Raw genomic sequence first — 23,030 nt, 5'->3', positions numbered from 1 at the left:
GGTTACAGAGATAGGAAGGTGTATGGGTTGCTCTAGTGGCGGAAGGAGATCACAACGACAAGAATAGTTTTAAGTTTTGGTTGAAGAGAAAATGGAGCTGGAGCAGCCAGATCAATATTCTGGCTACAAGAGCCTTGTAGAGAGAAACCCTCCCCGACACCTGATGAAAATGTTACCTGGACAATTTAGCACCTGATTTATTTCTCTTTATCTCTCTGCTGCAGAAATAAAAAATTATGTCCACTGGCCCGACAAACTGCCAGTCTCTGAAACATCCTTCATATTCATTCACCCTTCCCACTTCTGTAAATCCACTAGCTTCTACAAACATTCCATTTGTGTAAAGGTCTCCATGCCCTATGAAGCTCCCTGCTTCGAAAACCCTTTCCTCCTTATGCAGAGGGTCACACACAAACGACGGATCGAATTGTTGGAACTAGTTAGTGATTAGTAAGAGACGTGGGTAGAGAACATTGAGCCCATGAGTTTGTTGAATGCAGGGGTGAAAAAAAGCTTGTATTGGTCCTGCAGGAGATTGAGAAAAGGAGGGTAGACTGAAAGATACAGGACTGTCCTTGGGGAAATGTACAGATATAGTATTGGCGAAACTGGAGGTGTTTTCATGGACGAGGAGATTAGTAAGTGTTAATGAACATTAGAGGTACGTGCAGCGTTTTTATCGTGAATGCAACGAGGCCAGTCAACCCTCATTAATACAAGGTCCCTGATTGGGACTCTTAACCTGCTCTAATCAGGTTCAGAAATAAACAGAAGCATCAGGAGCTCTGTTCACTAACGGAGCCCGCTCTGAGCTGGCGTGGGTTAGTGCCATGGATCATGCACGTACAAATAAAAAGGGATTTGGTAACAGGATGCCAGCCTCTGTGGCGTTATTGCAGTTTTAACATATGGTAGATATTACAGAGCGAGGAGTTTCCACAGATCGGGATGGATTTAGAATCTGGAGGTTCCAGAGACAGTGAGCTGTGTCAAGGCAGAAAGTGGTTACAGAATCAGCAGCACTATCGAGACTAGAGGATGTTACACAGCTGGTTAGGCATTGGTGTAGGTTACGCAACAGGGAAAATTGCAGGGACTGGAGCAAGGAAAAGAGATAGGCAGGGTTGTCGGTGATAGAGAACGTTGAAGATATAATGAGCACTTTAGTGGCAGGGATTTATGGAGATACTGTGATCTGTCAGGGCAGGAGAAGGTGAGTAACGCTGATTGTTGTAGGACTGGAGCAGATTGCAAAGATTAGGTTTCTATGGATCAGAGTAGTTGAAGAGAAGGGGAGAGCCATAATGACTTGAGAAATATTTGATAGAGAGAAAAGGTTATCCAGAGAAAAAAAAGTTTATATGTCCTGTATGAGTTACAGAGATAAGGAGGGCGACATTGGTAGATGGAGGTTGCAGAGATTAGAATGTATCATACAGGATGAACGAGGTTACAAAGACGGTATATTTATAGATTTGGAGGACTCTCAAGACATCACACTGAATGACACAGACGCCTTATGGCAGAGAAGGGTGTTATTCGGCCAATCATAGTTACACCAGCTCTTCAATAGAACTCTTTACTGAGTAATAATCCCCTCCTTCACTCACATCCTCACATTTTTCTTGTATCAAAAAATCATCTAATCGCCTCCTGAATGTTTTCGTCAAACATGCAGCTGCAACGCATCTAAGTGCATCTTAACCACTTGCGAAGATCTTTTTCCAGGTAGAAATCCTCTTTCTAATTTCAATGCAGCCATACTCCATCTTTTAACACGCTCCTTATGAGGAGCCCACAGGATGATTCTGAAACAGTTCTATGGTGGCTCTTAGTTTTCCCTTAATTCCCCTCTGCTCTATCATCTCCCATCTGAACCTCCAGCAGTCCTCCTGGTTCTCAATTCGATTCTCCATCTGACACAAATTCTATTGTTCTTCAATGTCACTGAGGGAGCATTGGGGTTCTTTATCCTGCCGTTCCTATGTGAGGGACTATTCCTCGACTGGACCCAAGCCAGATTTGAAGGCTGCTCTCAGTCAACTAATGTTTCTCACTCTCAATTATTGCATTCTCTACCATCATCCTGAACTTTACAATAAAATGATCACTGTGACCAAAACTATTTCCCTTACTGACACTGGAGCAACTTGCCCCACCTTTTTCCCAAGGACCAGGTCCAACAGTACATGCACTCTTGGGCAGAACACGTATCCCTGCAGTGAGCTCTCCTCCATGTAATCCAGGAATACTCGCCCCTCGTAACCCTGCACCACCAATAACGCAGTGAATATCTGGATAAATTAAGTTTCTCAATATAACTCATCTGTAGTATTGTCATCGTGCTCAAATGACCCTGCATATTTATTCTCTCCATCATTTCTTTGGTTGCTGGCCGACAGACTGTACCGCACAGTTTAGTTGTATACTTTATGTTCTGTAGCTCCAGCCAAATTCATTCTGTCCTTGGACGATTCCTCATTCTCTTGGACTTATTAACTAACGCCACTCTGAACCAATGCTTCCATCTTCATCTTTTCCCTTCCCTTCTATCCTATTGGTTTCCTTTAACCCCAGCAATATTTAACAGCCAGACGTGCAATTCCTTGAGCCAGCCCTCGGTGATCAGGACATCAGATTTCCACACACCAATCTGCATCTGGAACTCGCCAAAATCCGAGTTTTCATGTTCATGCAGAGGACCTCAGCTTAAGGCTTCCATTTCTTACTTCGTTTTCCACTAATTAATTTGTTGTTGTAAATTAGTACCAGTTGTATCTTCCATTATTTTGTGAATCTTGGTAGTCTCCTCTACTATTCATTTTTGGATCCTAAGCACACGCCATGTTATTTTCCATCCCTCCCACACCGCCCCCCCCCCCCCGCCGCCCCCACAAAGGAATTCAGTCCCAGCTCTGTCACATTAGGCCATCGAGCTTCTAAAGTTGCTTTCTTCCCCAGAACCAGCCCCAGTGCACCAGGATTCTGAAGCCCGTCCTGCTGCACCAGCGTTCCAATCACACTCTCATTTACCTAAAACTCCGAGTCCTGTGCTCACTTGTACACGGCACTGGGAGTATTCCAGGGATTGCTACATTTGAGGTCCCGCTTGCTGACCATCCACCTAGCCCCCTAAATTCTGATGTCCAGACAACTTCACCCTTCTACCCATGACCTTTCCCTGCTCACTGGCCCCCAGACGAATTTCCTGCAGCCACTGTGACATTCTTATCCCACTATCCTGGAATACAGACACGCTGACACCTTCTTCAATTTCCTGACTCACCTGTGACTATTGCACCTCCTTCCTTCTCCCTCCCCTCATGTACAGTCAGGCTGCTGTTGGTACCACAGACATGGCTCTGACTGTCCTTCCCGAGCAGTCAGTACCTTCATCACCTCCCAAACTGTAAAACTGAATTGGGATGGAGACATCAGGATATTCCTGGATTCCCTGGCTGTTTCTTTTGGATTGCTTGGGCACACATTCCTTTCCTTATTCCAGACTGTCATGCCTACAGGGTGATTTGTTCTGTTTGTGTGCGCAATCCCCATAATTCATCATGATAAAGTCTCTATTCACTCGTTGAGCTCCAAGACCCAGTGCCCATCGAGGACATGAGCAGGGGCTATGACTTGCTTATGTAACAGAACACATTTTCCATCTGACAAACATGTCTTGCTATGTCTTAAAATGCAACATGTCTAGAGTAACTTACTGACTTAAAATGAAGTTAACATCCGGGACATAACAATATGGTTAAGTCCCTTATTCAACTGTGTCGTATTGAGGGTAATTTATGAAACTAGCTCAGAATTTCACATCTTCATATTTCTGAGTTCAATTCTTACTTCATTATTTAAAAAAATAAATTTGCTGACTTACATCAATTAACTGACAGTCACTAATAACAGTTTATTATCAGCCAATTAAATTACAGCCTTTTCTGTGATGGATCTGGCAATTCTTTCAAACTCAGTGCAGGAAGGTCCCAGCAGCAGAAGGTTAACTCCGTGACTCCCAGGGATGTGCAATCCTCCAGCTCCTACTCCACTCTGCTCCTTCACAGGGTCACCGTCTCTGTGACTCCCAGGTATGACCAGGTCTCGATCCTCAGTGCTGATTTATATCCTCTCACTTTGGTGCTTCTGTTACTCCCAGATGTGAGTGAGCCTCATGTTCCTGCTTCAAGTTGCTCCCTCACATTGTCGCTCGCACTGTAACTCTGCTGTTTCTCCAACGCCAAGTCCCAGTCGCCCTCGATCCTTGCTGAAGATATATATTCTCCCGCTCTGTGCTGCTCACTCTCAGATTCTCTCCCGTTGTGACTCCCAGGTAATGGCAGGCCTCAGCTGAGATGTATAACATCCCATTCCACACTGGTCCCTCACAGGATCGCCGCTGTGCCTGGAAGACAATGAAAGAGGAAAGGATGAGAGTGTGCAGAGGGTGTTAAAATGAATGAGCGAGCTGTTGGGGATGGAACAGGTTATCTGGAGAGGTAGGCAGACCTGCAGTGCCTAAACCAGGTTCCTGGAAGATACAGGGAGGGTTGCAGGCACTGAGGGAGGCAAAGGAAATAGAGAGATGGTGGCTTGTTGGTGACGGAGCCTTGGAGAGTCTAAAGGGCATTTGTGAGTTGCTTCCTGAGATGTGAAGACTTCAACAAATGCAAACTGTTAGCCAGGATCCCTTGTTACATACTGGAGACTGTTGAATGTTACAGAGTTAGAAGACTCGCAGTAACTGGGGGTTGCAGATATTTGTAGCACTTGTGGTGTTCAAGGACCCTCAGGACATAAGGAGGTACAGAGAATAGGAGCATTTCAAATAGTGAGATTGAAGGGGCTGGAAGAGCTAATATGGATAAGGACGATGAAAAGTATCAATTTAACACAACTAGCTGCTGTAATTCACAGAGATTTAAGGAAGGGAACCTGTGCTGTCATTGTTATATGGAGAGTTACAGATACTGAAGGGTCATAAATTTAGAAAGGAAGAGGTTATAGGTGCTCAGAAGTTTAAACAAGAATCAAGACATTTGAAAGATCACTAGCACAGATGGGAATGGAGGTGGTGAGACATTCTGATCTCAATAAGTGTTGTTGGCAGAGAAGGATGCCACATACACAGGAAGAGCTGCATTGTCTTTATGTAGTTATAGACATGAGGAGTATTGTAGCCCCTGCTGGAGGGTACACAGATAACAACAGCTCCAACGGCTGGTGCGGGGGCTCAAGAAGGCATCTCACCACCACCTTCTCAGGGACAACTCAAAATCAACAATACATACAGCAATGCTCATGACCACGAGTGATTAAATTAATAAAAGATCTACATGCAGTACTGAGGTCATTCAGGAAGGCTCTTTCAAAAGAACTTCACAAACCTGGAACCACTACACCCTGGAAGGACAGGAGTTCCAGCTGTACAGGAACACTAGCATTTCCAAGGTGCCCTCCAAGCCACTCTCCATCCGCCCAGCACTGTGTCTGTCCCTACACGCAAAGGATTACAGTGGTTGAGGAAGGCCGCTCACCACCACCTTCTCTGGGGAATTACAGATGGGACGGCAATGATGGCCGAGCAAGTGATGGCCACATCCCATCGGTGAATTTATACACGGGAAACTCATGGACTGTTCATGTCCCCTTTGCTTCTTCCACATAATCCACATTCACATCTCGTTCTGTGTCAGCAACAAACATGGGAGCAGTAGATTTTGTCCATCCATCAAATGCGTCGAATCCCTTTGTGAATGGTTAGGGGTCAAGAACTAATCTATTTATTCCCGCTTAGTTTTCTGTTAAAGAATTCCCAATCCATGCTGGTACATTGTCTCCAATCCCACATTTGCCAATTTTGCTTATCCACATCTTCAGTGGGAATTTGTTGAAAGGTTTCTGAAAATCCCAACAAACCATTCCTCCCTTTTATCTACTCTGCTTGTTTACAGTCAGACAGGAAAATAAATCCAGCAGGTTTGTCGGGAGAGTCGTCAGCATTGCAGAAGGTTTCAAATAAAGAGCAGGTGTATGGGAGGGGTGGAGGTTACAGAAATAGGAACTTTTCTGGAAATTACAAACATTACAGACACTGGTACAGAAGAGTTGGACCGAAAGGCACGTCTCCTTTCTGTATGACTCTATCACACGACACGAGACAGTGTGAGAGGGAGATTATAGAACAGAAAGATCCCAGGTTTCAATACCACCTTCTTAAGGGAGGCCTGCTTTCCCCTCTGTTGTCCTGATCCTCACTAAGACAGCACAGGCCTGGATTGACAACTGTCAACTTCCTATAATTTCATAGGAATGCTCAGTACAGCAGAGATGAAAGTAAACAAGAGAGTGTGAATTGAGGCTGGGTCCATCATACTCTGTGTTCAACTTTCAGCACTGCATCTATGTCATGTCTTCCAGACCAAACTTCGATCCCTTAAATTCACTCTGCTTTGTTCATTGTGAGTGATCTTACCTCGCTGTAGGATTTATTGAAGAAACCAGATCTCCCTGCCCTCTGGCTGACCAATTGCATTCAATGAGATGATGAATGAAACACCCAACAGTTGGGAAGTTTATTGGGTCAGGAACGTCCTGGATACATGCAAGAGAAGGAGAAATAGACAGAATAGGACATTAGATTGATGCAGTGAGGGTTACACAGGGAGAATGGCATTGAGTTCCACAGAGATCTGGAAAATCCCAGTGTGCATCCCTGGTCTGTGTTGCCTCGTCTCTCTGGAGTGGAGAATTCTGTTGGCTCAGGATCTGGAGTAGCTGCAAAAGGTGCAGCCACCGGCAGCAATTAGACCCTCACAGTGACAGATACCACTTGGAGAGATACTGAGTAATAGCACCAGAGTGCAGGAAGGTATTCAGAATCAAACCACGATCAAGAAGAAAGTGATTTGATTCATGGTGAACTGGGATCACTACACAGGGATGAGGGAGCTAGCAGTGGGCTAGGCGATGGCCTACTGTTACTCTCACTAGACTGTTCATCCAGAATTTAATGCTGGTGACAGGGATACCGGAATGCTTAATATCCTTTCAGGGAGGAAATCTGCGATAGGCAGCTGGTCTGACCTACATATGACTCCAGACCCAGAACAATGGGGTTGACTCAAAAATGCATTCTCTAATTGTCTCGCAAGGCACTCAGCTCAAGGGCAGCTCGGGGGTGGGCATGAAATGCTGGCCAGCCAGAAACAGCAATATCTCATGAGTGAATTAAAAACAACACTACTGGGAACAGTGTACTGGCAAATTATTTCGGTGGGTTTATGGAAAGGGCTTTAAACTGACAGAGAGGATGCAGGGACAGGGTTCAGGTGAAAGGAGTTTTCCAAATCCAAAGAGAAAAGGTGACGCATCGGAACAGCATGGGACTGGCTGGAGACAAGCAGGAAGGGACAGAGTTTAACTAAAATTATACGTTAGTGAATTATGCTGTGATAGGACATTGTGGGAAAAAGTCAATTACAATGTTTTTTTTGGAATGGACAAAGAATTAGAGAGAAAAAGGCAGAACATAAATATTCAACTGTACACATCCTTGAGGGGTGTCGGGCAGAATGGGAGTGCAGGATGGGTAACCCTGACAGTAATGGGTAACAAAGGGATTACAGAGAAAGCACCTGGCCGCAGATGATGCAGCTGAATCAGCTTGAATGCAAATTCTGGGTAACACATGCCAAAAACAGACGCAGGAGAACAGTTTTTAGGCTGCCTGGCAGCATTTCATTGCTCAACCCTGTTCCACATTCCAATGAATTCCTGTGTAATGAAAAGGCACCGTGATCGCTTTGGGATTCTTCAATCTTAGGATAATCTGAGACAGTCACATTGGCACATGCTCCAAACTCCTCTTCGAATGTATGTGTTAGTGTTTCTTGAATAACACATTGTGCAAATGGCCAGGGACGTGACTGTCTCAGATCGACCGCTGGGTGAAGAAGCTGAGTGAAGGAGCAATGTCACACTGAGCAATCCTCGTGGAAATTGTAGTGTAGTGGAATTCTGTGAGATGATTGATTTTTAAAGTGACCCTAAAACACACCCTACAATCACAATCAAAGCCTTTTCCGTGTGTTTGAGAGGAGAACTGAGCAAGGTAAACAGAGGAAACAGTGATGTGTATGGCTGGTAATGCACATTGAAAAGATTTCGTCATAGAGATGTACAGCACAGAAACAGACCCTTCAGTCCAACGTGTTCACGCCAACCACATGCCTTAACATAATTTTGTCTCATATGCCAGGACTTGGCCCAAAACCCTCTCAACCCTTCCTGTTTGTCTACCCATCCAGATGCCTTTTAGATGAGGTAATTGTACCAGCCTCCACCATTCCTCCATCAGTTCATTCCATTCACGCATCACCCTCTACCTGAAAAAGTTGCCCCTTAGGTTCCTTTTATATCTTTCCCCTCTCACCCTGAAAGTAGGCCGTCTGGTCCTGGACTCCACTACCTCAGGGAAAAAAAAACCTGGTCTGTTAAACCTATCCATGTCTCTCATGATTGTATAAATCTCTATATGGTCACCCCTCAGCCTCAAGTCGCCCCAACCCATTCAACCTTTCCCTTTAGCTCCAATCTTCCAATTCTGGCAACATACTTGTAAATCTTTTCTGAAACCTTTCAACTTATACAACATCCTTCCGATAGGAAGGAGACAAGAACTGCACGCAATATTCCAAAAGTGGCTTATCCAATGTCCTGTACAGCCAGAACATGACCTCCCAACTCCTGTGTTCAGTGCTCTGATAAGTAAACTCAAGCAGACTGAACACCTTCTTCACTATTCTATTTACCTGGGATTCTACTTTAAAGGAACTATGAACCTGCACTCCAAGGTCTCTTTGTTCAGTAACACTCCCTAGGATTTTACCACTCAGTGCACCAAGATCCACCTGTATTTCAATGTCCCTCAGTATCCTAAATTTCTTCTTGAATTTGACATGATCTCACACTTGCCGAGATTAAACTCAATTTGCCATTTTCTGCACATCTATCCAACTGATCTGTAACCTCCTGCAACCTTGGATCTCCTTGCTCATTCACCCCAATTCCACCAATTTTCATTTCATCTGCAATAATTATCTTTGTCACTTCCTTTCCTTTCAATGGTGTGTGAATGTGTAACCAGACTGCAGAAAATCCCAGCAAGGGCTCACCCATTTAAGATGGGAGTGAGGAGGAATGTCTTCACTCAGAGGGTAGGAACTCTGTGGGAATTCCTGAGTGCAGAGAGCTGTCGAGGTTGAGTCATTAAGAATATTGACAGCAGAGATGGTCAGCTATTAATGGATCAGGGAAACAAGAGTATTGTGGAAAAGGCAGGAACGTAGAGTTGGAGAGTATCAGATCAGCCATGATGTGATTGAAGGGCAGAGTATACTCAATGGGCCAAATGGCCTCATTCTGCTCTGACATCATGGTCTTAACTCAAACTCAATATCTGCATTATAATACTATGGATGCTTACTCACAAAACTCCTTTAGAATGGGATTATTGGATATTTATTATTACACAGCATTTGATCTTCAATGGACAATTTTGTTGATGGTCCCTTGACATGATATTATAGAAAACCATCTCGTATACAATCCAGGATTCCATCCATTACAGCGCTGATACTCATTAGTTATCCAGTCGGGACGGAGACAACAGTCACACACTGTTACTGTACTGCCCTTGCTACAAGGGGGGTTAAACAGATGGGTAGAGGTTACAGAGATAGGGAGGCTTACAGGGGCTCGAGGATGTTGAGGTAAACAGAGTTACTTCTGAGCAAGAAGGTTCATGGGACAAACGGGTTTAGGGATTAGAGGAATTTACAGAGATAGAGGGAGCTGGATAAGATTCTGGAGATAGAGGTAGGGATGGATATAGGGAGAGAGACAGAAATAGACAGAATGGGAAATTAGACTGATGCAGTGAGGATACCTCATGTAGAGTAGCACTGAGTCCAGCAGAGGTCTCGAAAATCCAAGTCTCTATCCCTACACTGTGCTGTTGCGTATCGGAGGATTCTTTTGGCTCCGGATCTGGAGTAGCTGTAAGAGTGACAGACGCCGACAGAGGCAGCAATTAGACCTACACAGTGAGGGATACCAAATGGAGAGAGACTGAGTCATATCACCAGATTGCTGAAAGATTTCATGATCAAACCATGGTGTCAGAAGAAGTAGTGCTGATGCAGTGGGCACTGCTACCAGTACTCAGGGATGAGTCAGATATTTTATTAAGATAGTACAGTGCATATGGCCAGGATTATGTAGAGTGCTTTAAACTGACATACACGAGGAGGGACAGGGCTCAGCTGAAAGGAAATTCACAATTCCATCGAGAAATGTTCAAATATTGAAACATGGGGCTGTGGCTGAGGAACAACAGAAAGAAACGGGAAAGAGACTGAGTTTAACTAAAACTGTTCATCAGCAGATAGACTTGTGACAGGAATTTTTGATTTCAAAAGTAAATTACTATTTCATAATTTGAATGAACGAAGCGTTTGTAATAAGGGATATGCTCGTGGGACTGTGATTTCTATCTAATCACCACATGGAGACGTGGCCACAGAGTGAAAAAACAGTGGGGCATTAATATTCATGACATTGTGGAAAGTCAGGCAGAATGGGAAGGTGAATGGGGAACTCTCATCGTTAGGGATAACAATGGGATCATATGTAGCCTCAGATTATCAATCATTAGGAAACTAAATTCTGGGTAATAAGAGTCAGAACACAGAAATGGAAGGGCAGTGTTAAGGCCCCTTTACGGCATTACATTGTGAGACATGGCATTGGACAGAGAATTATTGGAATTTGCAACAAAGGCAGTAGGACAATCGAAAGGGGATTCAACTTCCCTATCTCATCATCTCATTGACGAGGCTGACTCTGTCCCACTCTCAGGGAGCGTCTGTAATTGGCTGTACAGACCGATGTGGCCTTCCACAGACTCTGTCACACTTGGGGAAGATGGTGGCAGTGGGAAGGGATGGGTGGGACGTTGGAGTGGCTGCGAGCTCCTTGTGCTATTTTATCTTGAATTCCCTTTTTTTCCCTATAGCAAGTCTCGAGGTGCTCGTCCACTTCCCTTTGGATGGTCTTGATTCAGTAATTCCCAGGATTTACCAGATTCGATTAAGAGGTGCTTAGAAGACAAAAAATACCTAACAATTCTGAGCAAGTCAATGCTTTAGAAACATGGAAGTATTTGTTAAAGGGATCACTCGGGGTCTAGTAGCATGAGTGCACCAGGAAAAGGAAACATTGTCAGGGTTTAATAAGATGATAGGAACAGCGAGAGGTGAAGGTGCTGGAGGTGTTGAGAGCGTTACAGTGAGGGAAAAGGTTACAAAGTCAGTACAAATTGTTGCAGCTGGAGATGGTTGCAGCGGTACCGATGGAAATATCTATTTTTATTTATTCATGGGCTGAGGATGTCACCACTTGAACCAGCGTACATCATCCCCCTGCTAATTGCCTACAGCGCAGCACAGGCAGCCATATTGCTGTGGGTCTGGAGTCACATGTGAGCCAGACCAGGTTAGAATGCCAGCTATCCTCCCCGCAAGGACATAAGTGAACCAGTTGAGTTTTTCCACATAATCCACACTAATGTCCTGGACAGATACAGCATGACATCCCAACTGCTACTCTCAATGCTCTGCCCAATGAAGGTGCCCAACCCAAACGCCTGCTTCACCAGCTTGTCTACCTGTGACACAACTTTCAAAGAACTGTGTACCTGTACCCCTGGGTCTCTGATTGACAACACTATCCTGGGGCCGAACATTAACTGTACAATTCCAGCATAGTTTGCCTTAGCAAAATGCTACATCTTGCATTTGTCCATGTTATTCTTAAACTTACTGTCCCTGCAGCACTGTAGAGCCCATTGTACTCTCAGATAACCCTCTTCGCTGTCCACTTTCCCACCAATTTCAGCGTCACTCACAAACTTGCTAACCATGATTCCTGTGTTATCATTCAAACCGTTTATATAAATGATGCACAACAGTGACACAGCACCGAACCCATTGGCACACCGTTGGTCACAGGCCTGCATTTTGAGCAGTAACCATCTCTGAACATTCTCTGTCTCCTTCCGTCAATCATGTTTTGTATCCAGTTGGTGAGCGCTCCCTGGTTATGTGTGATCTAAACTTACTAACCAGTCTGCCATGCAGATCCATGATAAAGGCTTTAATAAAGTGCATGGATACATCATCTACTGCTCTGCCTTGATCTATTATTTGTCTACCTACACAACAGTAATTATTTTCCACACACGAAGCACTGTTGATTATCGCTAATGGGTTCTTGCCTTTCCAAATGCATGATGATCCTCCCTCTCAGAATCTAGTCCAACAAATTAAAATCCCATCAGTCTCACTGGACTGTAGTGCCTGTCAATGACACAAATATCTCTGCGAGAGGCCCTGCAATTTTTTCCCTAGCCTCTTACAAGGCCCTGGGATATATTGTGCATTTTGAGACATTCAGCACCTCCTATTCTTAAATGTAAACTCTGTTTGAGACATCACTATATATTGTTCCAAGTTTCTGAGCTTCCATGTCTTTCTTCACAGTAAATTCTCATTGACCTTTCACAGGCCGTATTCTCTCTCTCATTACTCTTGGGCCCTGTTTGGAACTTGTCAAAATGCCTCTGAAGTTTCAAATATCCATCTACTGCCACCAGCCTCCCCACTCTTACCTATCCTGCCATTTATGGTCACACCAAAATATGGAATCCAACAGATTTAAAAATATTCTCCTTTTAAAATATAATGCATCTCCAATTGATTCTAAGTGTCCAGTTATCATTTATTGCCATATCCTTGATAATACACTCCAGCACATTCCTGACTTACTGTCAGGCTAACACTGTTTGGTTTCAGACTGACTGCACACAGTGTTTTGGGAATCCATGTGGATCAATCTGAAAAAGGTAACTTACAGTGTCAGCAGGTCATAGAGAAGGTAAATCAAATGCTACCATTTAGTAAAGAGGGAATGGAATCAAAATATATAGATTTTATGCTAAACTATACAAGGTACCAGTCAGACCACACCAAGAATACTATGAACAGTATGAGTTCTCGAAGTAAAGATAATTTTGTATTGGAGGCAGGTCAGAGAAGAGTCACTCAGCTGATCCTGGAGATGGTGGGATTTTTTAATGGAAAGAGGTGGAGTAGATTGAGATTGAACTTTTGACATTTCAAAAAATCGCAAAGAAATTGAACGGAGCATCTAGGATTCTGAGTGTCTCTGCCAGGAAATTAGAAAATCCAACCGTACAGCACAGCAACAGGCCCTTCGGCCCGCGATTTGTGGAGATTGTGGATGGAGTGATTTGGTGAGTTACGGAGATAGGAGGGAAGGAGTGACTGGGGGAAGTGACAGAGATAGGGACATGAGGAATGACTGGAGGAGGTGACAGAGATAGGGAGGCAGGGAGTGAATGGAGGAGGTGACAGAGATAGGGAGGCAGGGAGTGAATGGAGGAGGTAACAGAGATTGCGAGGGATGGATTGACTATGGGAGGTTACAGAGATAGGGTGGTTCTTGGAGTCTGACCGAGATTAAATGAGATAGGGACGGTCATTCATCCTGTGGAGGCTGGAGGAGGTGACTAGGGAGGAGGTAGTGTTCGTTGGCGAAACATATATTGTTGTCTTTTCCAGAAATGGTAATAGGCAAATGTTTCTAAAGACTCAATGAGATTACATGCACATGGAGGGGAGTAGGAAGAGAAGAGTTTACTGAGATTTGGACTATTTTCCTGAGATAGAAGAGATTTATTATGATCTTAACTTTGCAGAGATGAAACGACGTGATAAGGAGTGTAATCGGGGAAGGATGGCGTACAGTGATAGCGAGAAGCTGGAAGAGGTTACTGCGATAGTGAGGTTTGTGGTGATGACTTTTGCGATTGGATAAAATCAGCAATACAGAGGAGTGTTGACACTGGATGGTTCTTCAGACAGAAGGAGGTTACAGAAAGAGGCAGGTGTAAAGAGTGGGCTTGGTTGTAGCCACAAAGAAGATGTCTCAGGTCATGGATGATTTTAGTGGCTTCAGGAGAGTCAGGAAGGCCAGTAGTGATGGCAGGGGGTAGTGTAACAAAGCATTGTCCACAAGTTCAAGTTGTTCAAGGGAGCAAGATAATATTAGACAGGACTTTTTAAAGTAGATATGGGGAGGCGAACTGCAGGTAAAGTGAAGTCTGGCAAGTCGGAATATCTTTAAACAGAAACAAATGGAGCGTTCAGCGTCAGCATGTTCCTGTTAGTGTGCAGCTCAATACTGACTGAATTAGGAATCACTGGCTGAGTTTCTAGGCTGTGTTCAAGAAAAAAAGGAGGCACATGTCAGAAATAACTGGCTGACTCAATTGAATCCCTTCAGGAGCATCGGTGCTGTAGAAGTACACTTAGGATTGAAATCAAGAATGCAAAAAAGACACGAGATCGCTTTGGCAAAAAAAGCTAAGGAGAATCGAAACAAATTCTACAAGTGTATTAAGAGCAAAAGAAGAGCTAGGGACAAAAGCGGTATCCTTAATGATCAATGAAGCCATCGACGTGTGAAACTACAAAATCCGAAACAAATATTTCACTTTGGAACTTACTGTGGATAAAGACTGGGGCACTTGGGAACTAAACAGTGTTTGGCCTGACTATTATTGGAATACTGTGTGCAATTCTGGTCTCAATGGCATCAGAAGGATGTTGTGGAACTTGAAAAGTTTCAGAAGAAATGAAGAAGGATGTTGCCAGGGTTGGAGGGTTTGAGCTACAGGAAAAAGCCTGAATAGGCTGGGGCTGTTTTCACTTGACCATGGGAGGCTGAGGAGATACCTGATAAAGGTGTTTAAAATCATGATCGTCATCGACAGGGTCAATAGACAAGGTATTTGCCCCAGGCTAGGGGGATTCCAAACCAATAGGGCATAGCTTTAAAGTACGAGGGAAACTTTTCAAAGGGACCTAAAGGACAACTGTTTCCTGAAGAGTGTATGGAATAAGCTGCCAGAAGAAATAGTGGAGGGTGATAGAAATACATTTAAAAGGCATGTGGACGGGTGTATGAATAGGAAGGGTTTAAAGAGATATCGGTGAAATTCTGGCAAATGTGACGAGATACGTCATGCCGGAGTTGCTCAGAAGGAACTGTTTCCGTACTGTGCCCCTCTATGATTCAAAGTCTAGAACTGAGTCCATATTATACAAGAGGAGGTACTGGAGGTTTTAAAATATAATGGTAGATAAATCTCTAGGACCTGACCAAACTTATCTCATGACATTGTGGGAAGCTGGTGAAGACATTGTTGGGCCCCTAGCAGTGATATTGGTCCCATAGTGTGTGATCGGCTGGTAGACTGGAGAGTGGCATTGTGGACAGTGAAGAAGGTTTTCGAAGATTACAAAGGGCTCCTGATGAAATGCGTGAATGGCTGAAAAACTGTAGATGGAGCTCAATCTGAATAGATGGGAGATGATGCATTTGGTGCAACAAACACGGGCAGGGCTTATACAATTAATGGTAGGACCTTCAGTAGTGTTGTAGAACAGAGGGACCCCGGGGTTCAGGTGCATAATTCTTTGAAATTTTCAACATGGAGAGACAGGATGGTTAAAAACAGGGGCTTGCCACACTTGCTTTCGTTTGTTCAGTCCTTTGGGTATAGGAGTTGGAAAGTCGCATTGAGATTATACAGGCCATTGGTGAGTCCTCTTCTGGATTACTGTGTCCAGTTCTGGTCGCCCAATTATAGGAATGATATTATTAAGCTGGAGAGGGTTAAGATGTGATTCACTGGGATGTGACTGGTTATGGAAGTTTTCAGTTATAAAGAAAGACTGGATAGTTTGGTATTTTTTCATTGAATCCTGAATGTTGACAGATGACCTCATAGAAGTTTATAAAATAATGAGGGGGATAGATAGAGTTAATGGGAGTTGTCTTTTCCCATGGACAGGGGAGTTTCAAGATTAGAAGATACATTTGTAAGTGTAAGAGCGGAGATATTTTAAAAAAAGACGTTAGGGGCACATTGTCACAGAGGGTGGGTTGTGTGTGGAATGAACTCCCCACGGAAGGAGTGAACATGGGGACAATTACAATGTTTAAAAGACATTTGGATTAGTACAGGAATAGGAAATGTTTGAGGGATATGATCAAGGAACAGGCAGGTGGGACGAGGTCAGTTTTAGAGTATGGTAAGTGTTAACCAAACAATGCTGTATGACTCTCTGACTATAATTATAATGTTGTGTCATTAATTACGAAAGGCTGCAAGAGAAAGCTAGGGAACTACAGACTGATGAGCCAGATATCAGGGTGGGTCAGTTGTTGGAGGTCATTCTGAGCGGTAGCACTTACATGCATTTGGAAAGACAAGGACTGATTACGGACAGCCAGCATGGCTTTGTGCGTGGGAAAACATGTCTCACAAACTTGACTTGAGTTTGTTCAAGATATAACCAAGAAGATAAATGAAGGCAGAGCAACAAACGTTGTTTCTGGCATCAGCAAGCCCTTAGTCAGGGTGTGGCATGATACATTGTTTAGTAAATGTAGCTCACAAGGGATCAGGGAGAGCTAGCCAACTGGATTTAAAATGGGATGACAGTGGGAGACAGAGGATGGCGGGAGAGGGTTGACCTCTGACCAGCAGTGTGCTGAAAGGATTGGTGCTGGAACTACTGTTGTGCATTATTTACGTAAACAATTTGAATGAAAATATAGGAGTCCTACTTAGTATGTTTGTGGATACCAAGATAAGTGGAAGAGAGGGCAGGGAATATAATTATCGAAGGGGATGTTAACCGACTGGGTCAGTGGGCCAAGAAATGAAAGATGAAATTTAATTCTGGTCTAGGATTTAGTTCAGACAAACCAGAGAGGACCAATACAATTAATGGTAGGGCCCTGGGCAGTGTTGTCGAACAGAGAGAGACCAAGGGGTGCAGATACATTGTTCCTTGGAAGTGGCATCACAGGGGGATAAGGTGGGGAAAGCAGCATTTGGCACACTTGCCATCAGTGGCCAGAGCATTGAGTACATGAGTTGGAGATATTTTTAACATTGTCATCAATATTTCTCCTGGGCAGAGGAGGTCACAGGTTGACCTTATAAAGGTTTATGAAAAATGTAGGGCCTAGGTAAGGTGAATTGCCAAGGGTAGGTTAGTCCAAATTTAGAGGCATAAACGTGAGGTGAGAGAGCAAGTATAAAAAGGGAGCTGAGGGGCAACATTTTCCACAGAGGATGGTGCATAGACGGAATGGACTGCCAGAGGAAATGGTAAAAATAAGTACAATTATAACATAGAAAAGACACTTGGGAAGGTACATGGAGAGGAGAATATTTGAAGGGAAATGGGCCAACTCATTCCGTTCAGGAAACTTCGAACAAAGAGCCATGTAGCACAGAAACAGACCCAATGTCTTCAGTTGTTGGAGGAGGAGACTATCGAGACAAGACACGTTATAGATACTGACGCAAGTTACAGCGATATGGATGCGATCTGGACTGGAGGTTTTAAATATGTCAAGAAATTGGTGAGAGGAGAAGACTTGACAGAGATAGGAACTGTTATAGGTGTTACAATGATTGAAGACACTGATGCACAAGACGTGCCAAAGATACAGTGTTGGAGAGGGATTCGGGAACAGAAAGATCCCAGGCAGCATTACTACCTTTTCCTTGAAGGCTTGCATTCCCCTCTGTTGTCCTGGTGCTCACCAAGACAGCACATACCTGGATTGAAAACTGGGAACTCCCGATGCTGTCTCAGTACAATAAAACTGAAAGTAGCGGTGGTGATTGAGCCTGTGGTGTGTCTGTATTGTACACCCCATCCAGCGCTATATCTATGTCACGTCCTGTTAGCTGATGTTTGGAGCTCTCTCATTGCTCTCTGCTCTGTGCACTGCGAATGATCTTACCTGGCGGCAGGATTTAATGAATGCTCCTGACCTCCCTGACCATTGTCTCTCCGGCTGACCAATCATCTTCCCAACCAGCAGTTGGCAAGTCTATGGAGTCAGGAACTCCCTGAGTACCTGTAGAAGACACACAAATAGGCAGAATGAGAAATTAGACTGCTACTCGTAACGGTTAGACATGCGGAATGGCACTGAGCCCACAGAGATTTGGAAAATCCCAGTCTCCACTCCTAGCCTGTACTGCCTCATCTCTCTGGAGTGGAGAATTCCGTTTGCTCAGGATCTGGAGCAGCTGCAAGAGTAAGAGACGCTGACAGAGGCAGCAATTAGACACACACAGTGAGGGATCCCACATGGAGAGATACTGAGTTCAGGAAACAATTGTGCACAGAGATTCATGTTGCACTGGGATGCGCAACCTGTGAGCAGGCGATGTGATGGCCCTAGTGGCATTATTGTGAGGCAATTTATCCAGAAACTCAGCAAATGTTCTCTGGACACAACTTCAAATCTCCCAATTGCAAATGATTGAAGGTGAATTAAATGCTTCAAAAAAGATACAATTATAAACAGGTAAGTGAGAATTAAACAATTGCTTATGTTAAGAAAAATCCATCGGGTGCATTCATGTCTTCAGTGAAGTAATCTAAGATGGGATTGGGATATCACAGTTATCACTGAACAACAGCTCAGGGAGGGACAGGACAGGTGGCTAAATGGTCCAGGGGACAGATCCTGCAGGAAGCACAGAAGGGGAGCTGAGAGAGGAGGAGCCCTGCTGGTTCTGATTGAGTGAAACATCACAGCAGGACTGAGAGAGAATATTCCTGCGGGATCGCCCAGTGAAGCTGTGTTCATTGAAATGATTAATGACAATGGGTCTTCCCTTTCTTGATTGAGCCTGTTCTCCAGACCCCGATAGCCCCGCCGTCCTGCACCTTCTCAAGATGGCGGCCCTGATGCCCGAGCTCCCTCTTCCCTGAAACAAATTGCAGCCGTGACGCTGGGCCGCTTCCCTGATCAAAGACCGCCACCTCCTTACCTGGGCCTGGAGGGTCTTTTTCGGGGTTATTAACCTTTATTCGGGATTTGTGAATTCTCTCCACTCCTTTCTCCCAGCGAGGCTCTGAGCGCCGCTCTCTGAAACCGATCGCAGCCGCTGCTGGAGAAAGCTGCTCCATGTCTCTCCCTCATTTCTGATCAATGTGACACTGCGCATGCTCTGCGTAGAAACCAAACTGCGCGTGCGTCTGAGGTGATCGGTGAGTTGATAGAGAATATTCATATCTGCAATGAATCATGGGTGAAATAGTAGATGTTAACAAGTGTTCTGTCGATGTACAGTACTAGCGATGTCTAGCATGTAAATAGATTGTTCGTTCCAACTCAACCATACCGGCCAGGTATGTAAATTACCAATCGTTCCTCGAGTTTGAAAATAAATTTCTTACTCGAGTTGTGTAAATCGCTTGGAAATATGTCCGTTATCAGATTTACATTTCAAATATTTCTTAAAATCTCATATTGATTTATGGAAGCGACTTAATGCTACACTATGCAGTGAGAATGATCACTCGCGAAAAACAGTTTGCTTTCTGACCAATCCTAAAGAGTTCACTCCCCGAGAATGCTTTGGATCCACTCCTCACTCACTCTGGTTGGACGAGTGACCGCTGCTCTGTCCGCCAGTTCCGCCCCTTCCTCCCAATTGCAGAGTTAATTCAGGCGTGACTCAAGGACAAGGGAAGTTCGAGTTGATGCCTTGTGATGTGGTGAAAATATCCGGAATCTTGGACCGAGAGGCCTGGGTTCAATTCACATCTTATGCAGGTGTGTGTAATCACGACTTTGAAGAGGTTCATTAGGAACAACCAGAGAAGGCAGCAACAGAGTTAAAACAATTAAAAAATGCATACATTATGGTTGGGCTCTCAATGCTCAGATGATTTTAGTCTTTACCAAGTGTTTCAGTGGTCCAGTGGGTCCAAGTACAGACTTTCCACTGCTCCTTGTCCACAGCCAGATACCACGATTGTGGGGCAAAGTGTTGTAGTGGGATATAGCGGCGCTTTTCTGGAAGGCGCTCGGATTTGAAGGTGAAAGTAGGTGAAAAGGAGTAGGGTTTTGTCTGGAGTTACCTGTTCCCCTCCTGTTGCAGCATCTTAATATTGCCCTGACTCTATATCGTACACGTTTGGTAGAGATTAGTGACATTTCGTAAGCCCACAATACAAGATCTGTTACTCTGTTTAAGACAGCAGAAATCTCTTGTAGCACTATAGTCATACAATAATACAGCATAGAACAGGCCCTTCGGTCCTCGATGTTGCGATGACCTGTGAACTATTCTCAGTTCGTCCCCCGACACGATCCCAAAATCTCCCATGTGCTTATCTAAAAGATTATTTATATCTCCTAAATGTGGCTGAGTTCCCTACATTAACAATTGGTGCATTCCACACACTAACCACTGAGTAAAGAACCTGCCTCTGACATCTTAAATATATCACCGCTAAATTTGTGGTTCAGCCCCCTCGTACACACTGATATCATCATTCTAAGAAAAGGAATTTCATTGTCTACCCTATCTACGCCTCTGATCATCTTGTATGCCACTATCAAATCTCCTCTTAGTCTTCTTCCCAGTGAGAACAGGTTCAAGTCTCTCATAAGACCTTATCTCCAGGCAATGCAACATCCTGGTAAATCTCCTCTGTACCTTTACCAATGCCTCCACAAGCTTCCTGAGATAAGGGCACCAGATCTGCACACAATATTCCACGTATGGTTTCACCAGCGTTTTGTATAGTTGCGCCATAATATTGCAGCTCCAGAACTCAATCCCTCTGCGAATGAAACCTAACACACCATGTGCCGCCTTAACAGTACTATCCATCTGGGTGGCAACTTGCAGGCATCCCTCTGCACATCCACACTACCAAGAGTCTTTCCATGGACCCAGTAATCAGTCTCCCTGCTATTCTTCCCAAAGTGCATCTCCTCACATTTAGCTGCATTGAACTCCATTTGTCACCTCTCAGCACAATTCAGCAATTTATCCAAGTCCACATGCAACGATAACATTCTTCCACATTGTCCACTACTCTACCGACTTTAGTGTCGTCTGCAAATTTATTAATCCATTCACCTATGACTGTGTCTAAGTCATTTATAAAAATGACAAACAGCAGTGGTCCCAAAACAGATCGGTGTGTCACACCACAAGTAACCGGTCTCCAGGCTGAATATTTTCCACCAACCACCACTCGTCTTCTTTCAGAAAGTCAGCTTCTAATTCAAACTGCTAAATCACCCTCAATTCAATTTCTCAGCATTTTCTCCAATAGCCTACCATGTGGAACCTTATCAAAGGCATAACTAAAATCCATACATACCACGTCAACTGCCCTTCCTCATCTACATGCTTTCTCACCTTCTCAAAAATCTCAGTGAGGTTTGTGAGACACAATCTGCCCTTGACCAAACCATGTTGACTATCTGAAATTAAATTGGCGTTTGCCAGATGATTAGAAATCTTATCTCTTAATAATCCTTTCCAAAATATTTTCTACAACAGAAGGAAGGCTCACTGGTTTATAATTACCTTGGTCATCTTTACTGCCTTTGGTACCAAATCTGTAGAAAATGACGACTCAAATATCAAAGCCAAAGGCTCTGCTATCTTCACCCTAGCTTCCCAGAGAATCCTCGGATAAATCCCATCCAGCCTTTCACTCCTTCTAGAATTGATAACACTTTTTAGATTAGATTACTTACAGTGTGGAAACAGGCCCTTAGGCCCAACAAGTCCACACCGACCTGCCGAAGTGTAACCCACCCATACATTTACCCCTTACCTAACACTACGGGCAATTTAGCATGGCGAATTCACCTGACCCGCACATCTTTGTGACAGTGGGAGGAAACCGGAGCACCCGGAGGAAACCCACGCAGACAAGGGTAGAATGTGCAAACTCCACACAGTCAGTCGCCTGAGGCGGGAATTGAACCCAGGTCTCTGGCGCCGTGATGCAGCAGTGCTAACCACTGTGCCACCGTGCCACCACTTGTTCATAACTAACCTCGATCCTTTCTAGTCTAATATCTCGTCCTACATTCTCCTTTTCCTGAGTGAAAACCAATGGGAAATTTTCGTTTAGCACCTCTCTGATCTCCACAGGGTCCACCTCCGACTTCCCACTCTGTCTTTGATTGGCCCTATTTCTACCCTATCCTCTTCTTCTCAGATACCTACAGAAAGCTTTCAGGTTCTCCTTTATTCTATTCGCTAAAGACTGCTCATGTCCTCTCTTTGCTCCTCTTAACTCTCTCATTAAATCCTTCCTAGCTGATCTGTAACTCTCCATCACCTCATCTGTACCATCTTGACTCAACAACACATAAGCCTCCTACTTCTTCTTAACAAGAGATGCAATTTCTGTAGTAAACCACGGTTCCCTTACCTTATCACGTCCACTCTGTCTGACAGGGACATACTTATCAAGAACATGTAATATCTGTTCCTTAAACCAGCTCCACATTTCAATAGTCTGCATCTCCTGTATTTTGCTACTCCATTCTCTGCATCCTAATTCCTGCCTAATCGCATTTTAATTGCTCTTGCCCCATCGTCAACTGTTGCACTGTGGTATGTACCTGTCCCTTTCCATCACTAAACTAAACTGAATTAGGATCACTCTCTCCAAAGTGCTCACCCACAACTAAATCAAACACCTAGTCTACAACAGTTCATTGAGGAGATGACAAGCAGGGCTGAAAACAGTAGAAAGGATGGCTTCTTTGATGAAGATCATACACTTGCTACAAGGCTGCAAACATCTCCCCCTCCCCACTCCTCACCATCAATGAAACACGTTCAGCATCCCACGTGTACTGAGAGCAATGGAGCCAGTGGAAACATCAGGGAACAGACCATAAGGGAAATGAAACAACACTTCTGATGTCACTGTCAATCATTGTGAACTCTCCAGAACACATTTTCCAACTAAGTGGTATAGTCTCCCTCCATTTCAGACACACATTGCCTTTTATTC

This window comes from Hemiscyllium ocellatum, chromosome 33 (assembly GCF_020745735.1).
Source record: "Hemiscyllium ocellatum isolate sHemOce1 chromosome 33, sHemOce1.pat.X.cur, whole genome shotgun sequence".
Taxonomy (NCBI): domain Eukaryota; kingdom Metazoa; phylum Chordata; class Chondrichthyes; order Orectolobiformes; family Hemiscylliidae; genus Hemiscyllium; species Hemiscyllium ocellatum.
Note: the sequence above shows the minus strand (reverse complement) of the source record.